This window comes from Olea europaea, chromosome 18 (assembly GCF_002742605.1).
Source record: "Olea europaea var. sylvestris chromosome 18, O_europaea_v1, whole genome shotgun sequence".
Taxonomy (NCBI): Eukaryota; Viridiplantae; Streptophyta; class Magnoliopsida; order Lamiales; family Oleaceae; genus Olea; species Olea europaea.
The window spans coordinates 10,914,435-10,920,099 of record NC_036254.1 but is presented as its reverse complement, the minus strand read 5'-3'; positions in this window follow the sequence as shown (position 1 = coordinate 10,920,099).

Sequence of the window (5,665 nt, the reverse complement as noted above, 5' to 3'; positions counted from 1 at the left end):
CGAGAGGTGGATTACAGATTTTAATCAGATGGTATATTTTTTGTGGATTTTCCAGTACATTTGATGTGATGAGATTATAGTATGGTTATCAGCTGATGTTCATATCATGATTTTGAGATGATATTTTACGAACATATGTGAATATATCACTTTTGGTTATAATTACATGATGTTATCTTGTGAATTATTAAATGATATGAACTCGATTTTGATAAAAAATATAAAATCGAAAAAGTATAATTATTTTCGAACTTCTCCACTCACTGAGCTATCAACACATATATTTTTCCGTAATTTTCTTGCAGGTAGCAATTGATTCTTTTAGCTGGAAGGGCTTAATGATTTCGGAATTAGAGCCACACGACATGTTGAGTGTTATAAACTCATATTGATGAGGCATAAAGTAAATAATTTGGGCCCATCTCACTATATTTTACATAGCATTTAATTTTGGTGCATTTTTTAATAATTAGTAGTCAGCATTGGTGATAGATTTGACATTTAGTTAGCATATATCATCGACGCACGTCACATTTCGGGTCCACTAGGGTGATTCAGAATGGGTAGTGTCATTTATCAGGAGTACAACATTGTCACATAGATACTAGATAGACTCCTACTTTCTTCTTGATCACATCAATAATTGGAATGCTATTGTTAAATAGTCTCCAGATAAAGGTTCAAATTTTTTGGAGGAGTTAATATATTCAAGATCTAATTATAAGGAGCTTAGGTAGTACATCTGAATGTGAAGAGTTCAATATATGGCAAAACTGTGAACATCCACGAGAATTAAGGGTCATTACAACTCAAAAGATTGGGAAGATTTTAGGATTTCTTTCACTTTATCTAAAAAATCAGCTGGCAATATATTGTTTGGTTTTACCTAGTTTCATTTATCTCCATTTGTGAACTCCATAACATAAGAAATCTGAAACAAGACCTGCAAGTCTTTGTTACAAATGGGTCCAGAATCGGACAATCTATCATATACACAAAGGATTTTCTTCCAGCCCCCATTTTCCAGGATAAATGAGGCTCAATATTATCTCCAATTTTTGGTAGTCTCTTCCACAATGGTGAGTCTTAGTATTAAGTTTAATCGGGATTGAATATTTAGAAGAAAACTATTTTGATATCAGCACCCAATCCCATAAAGAATCTTTATTTGCTAACTTCCACCATATACAATCAAAATCTTTGTTTAGGTCACTTAAGTTTATGCATCCCAGTCCCCCTTCTTATGGTTTAAAGCAAACCTTCTCTCGTGATGCTAACATTTAATTGTTTAGCCTGTTAAATTGTCACCACAAATATAATCTTTAAAAATCCTTTCAATTTTCTAATAACACGTTGGAGGGCTGAGAAATTGAAGATGATGCATAGACATTGATTGAGTTGAGAACATGTTTAATTAATGTTAATCTCCTTCCAGCAGATAGGAACCTGTATTCCCAGCTAAGGAGCTTGTTTCATATTTTAGAAACCTCCTCAGCATAAATTTATGATTTTCGATGAACTTTAAATAAAGGAAACCCTAAAATTCACCAACATTACTTCATGGACTTAAAACCAGTTAATCTGACAGTTATTTTTATTGAATTACTCGTTGTAGCTTTGTAGGCTTTCATACTATCAGGTCTAGAGATTTCATACAAAAAGGTCAAACTTTGTTAAGATAGATTGGCCAATATTTTCACATTTAGCCGATATGAGTTTTACCCGAAGAATGCATCCACAAGATGCTGGCTTATTGAGAATACCAGTTTTGGAATCTGAAAGCTTGTTTAAGATTGTTTGTTCTTATACCATAATGGACTTGGCTTTCTTCTTTAAAGGTCGGTCGTAAAAAGAAGAGTAGTTTAATCTCTTACATGTTTGATATTATTTTCATATCTAGCTACTACGAATTTTACCCTTAACATCAATGTCGAAAATAAAAAAATCTAAAAAAAGTTCATCAAGATCAACGGGGTCTGGGTCCATAGAAAAATACCTAAGGGAGTTCAGGTTCACATGTCATCTTCACATTGTCATAAATAGGGGACTTTTTAGATTGAGTCACATCTTTCCAAAAGACCTTTAGAAGTGCAAATCTTTGGACACCAGATCCTATTTTAGATACAAATCGACTGGCATTAGGGCCAATAGGTCGCGCATCAATAACTTCATAAATGATTTCCAACTTCTTATGAGAGGCCTTAACTATATAGGATGTGCCTATGCCACGAGTACGAATGCAATGCCTACACATGAGTGGTGGCACTACATGTGATAAAAGAATATGATTTAAAAAAAACAGTATTTAGAACACTATAAATTGAATTACCTGTCTCCATGGGTGCAGTGGCTAGTGTAGGCGGGTGGCAGTTGTAGGTTGCATTATAGCTTCAAGCTGAGTGCTAGGTACAGTGTTCGGCTGCGTGATAGGACTAGTCACACGAATTGGGTGAGGTGGCTTCCTCTTTGGTGGCATTGGAATAACCTACTAGTTATTCAAAGTAATAATAAAGATAAATACGTGACCAACAAAAAGATAAACACGTGAGCATTTGATCACTCCAACTAAGCATATAAACATATCCCCCACTTTCAATAATTGGAAGTAAAACTACTTGCTTAATGTGGTTATGTCTCATCATCTACAACGGCAAATGAACATATCACTCTAAACTACAAAGAGATGATTTTGAGGCAAATTTGCAGCTGGATAACTGCACACCGTTTGAAATCAACAATATATTCCATTTTTAAATCATGCTTCTAACTAAGTGAAAGCAAGAACATTTTAGGAACAAAATTAAAGAAGTTCCAGAATTCTATGGGATGGTCATCGTACGGTTGGACTTTCCTAAACAATACTTGATCACCCTTGTGACATAGCCTGATGTGATCTCATAAATTCAATTGAAGGAACGGTAGGATGATGTCTTATCTCTGTATAACTCTTCAATGGAGTTTTTATCACCATGATGTCCAGCCACTAGTGAATCTTGTGAGGTCATCACCATTGTCACGCAGATGGTTACGAAATTGACCACTGAAGGGTAAACAATTACCACCACAGAACTAGCTTCCCCTAATTTGTTGAAATTTGGTCGATAAAAGCAATGAAGGTCATCCGTTTCAAAAATTCTCTCTATTATCTCATTTTCTAATATTGTCAAGAAAGCAAATATTATATTTAAAGCTCGTGTTTGATTGTTTTTGGGGTACTATCCTAGCTCGAACTCCAACTTTACATAGTAGGAAACTTCCACAATATCAAGCTTATCCAAATGCAATAATAACACGGCCTTAGCAGGACTCTATTGTCCAATTCTTATAGAACTCTAACGTCTTCAATGACTCTCTCACCGCCTCCTTTCCCTCTCTATATTCAATCCTCCTTTCTCTCTATCATCGTGGTTATTGTAATGGTGGAATGGGATGTTCTATAGGTTATGTGGCTACGACATAGGGTCTAGAAGAACTAATGTTCCTAGTTGTACCACAAGCGGGGACTCTGGACTATGAAGGCCAAGAACGGGGGCAAATTTCCAAACCATGAAAAGATATCTGCAGCTGACCAGGTGTAATCTTATTTTATTATTTAATTTATTCTCAATTTTAGGTCTTATTCAATGAAATTGAAGGATTTCTGGAATTTTTTCTTTGAAGGTAACGACCCCTTTGAGTGATCACTATTATTTCTGTCTGTATGTGAAATAATACATTTAATGGATTTTGTATTTTTTCTATGTGATTCATTATAAATAGTTGTGTATTTTTGCATTACAAATGGATAGAAGATTCCAGACATTTTTGGTTTATTCCATTTCAGATCAAAACTCTGATAGATGGGAACAAAAATTGAAACTTTTGGGGCTTGATATGGAAAGAAAGAAGGGAAAAAAGTTTCCTTTTATTTATGACTTTATATATTAATTATTATTTTTTGTGAAATTTAGTTGCAATTTTTGCCCTTTGATTTTGATTCAACTTCAAAGCTTGGAATTGCTTTTTTAGTGCATTCAAGGGAAAGTTGTGTAGTTTGCAATAAATGAAAATGGGAAGCACGCTTTAGTTCTCATCACAATGACGGGGATATCAAGAACCTAGAGATATAAATTGAATTACCTGTCTCCATGGGTGCAGTGGCTAGTGTAGGCGGGTGGCAGTTGTAGGTTGCATTATAGCTTCAAGCTGAGTGCTAGGTACAGTGTTCGGCTGCGTGATAGGACTAGTCACACGAATTGGGTGAGGTGGCTTCCTCTTTGGTGGCATTGGAATAACCTACTAGTTATTCAAAGTAATAATAAAGATAAATACGTGACCAACAAAAAGATAAACACGTGAGCATTTGATCACTCCAAATAAGCATATAAACATATTCCCCACTTTCAATAATTGGAGGTAAAACTACTTGCTTAATGTGGTTATGTCTCATCATCTACAACGGCAAATGAACATATCACTCTAAACTACAAAGAGATGATTTTGAGGCAAATTTGCAGCTGGATAATTGCACACCGTTTGAAATCAACAATACATTCCATTTTTAAATCATGCTTCTAACTAAGTGAAAGCAAGAACATTTTAGGAACAAAATTAAAGAAGTTCCAGAATTCTATGGGATGGTCATTGTACGGTTGGACTTTCCTAAACAATACTTGATCACCCTTGTGACATAGCCTGATGTGATCTCATAAATTCAATTGAAGGAACGGTAGGATGATGTCTTATCTCTGTATAACTCTTCAATGGAGTTTTTATCACCATGATGTCCAGCCACTAGTGAATCTTGTGAGGTCATCACCATTGTCACGCAGATGGTTACGAAATTGACCACTGAAGGGTAAACAATTACCACCACAGAACTAGCTTCCCCTAATTTGTTGAACTTTGGTCGATAAAAGCAATGAAGGTCATACGTTTCAAAAATTCTCTCTATTATCTCATTTTCTAATATTGTCAAGAAAGCAAATATTATATTTAAAGCTCGTGTTTGATTGTTTTTGGGGTACTATCCTAGCTCAAACTCCAACTTTACATAGTAGGAAACTTCCACAATATCAAGCTTATCCAAATGCAATAATAACATGGCCTTAGCAGGACTCTATTGTCCAATTCTTATAGAACTCTAACGTCTTCAATGACTCTCTCACCGCCTCCTTTCCCTCTCTATATTCAATCCTCCTTTCTCTCTATCATCGTGGTTATTGTAATGGTGGAATGGGATGTTCTATAGGTTATGTGGCTACGACATAGGGTCTAGAAGAACTAATGTTCCTAGTTGTACCACAAGCGGGGACTCTGGACTATGAAGGCCAAGAACGGGGGCAAATTTCCAAACCATGAAAAGATATCTGTAGCAGCTAACCTGGTGTAATCTTATTTTATTATTTAATTTATTCTCAATTTTAGGTCTTATTCAATGAAATTGAAGGATTTCTGGAATTTTTTCTTTGAAGGTAACGACCCCTTTGAGTGATCACTATTATTTCTGTCTGTATGTGAAATAATACATTTAATGGATTTTGTATTTTTTCTATGTGATTCATTATAAATAGTTGTGTATTTTTGCATTACAAATGGAAAGCAGATTCCAGACATTTTTGGTTTATTCCATTTTAGATCAAAACTCTGATAGATGGGAACAAAAATTGAAACTTTTGGGGCTTGA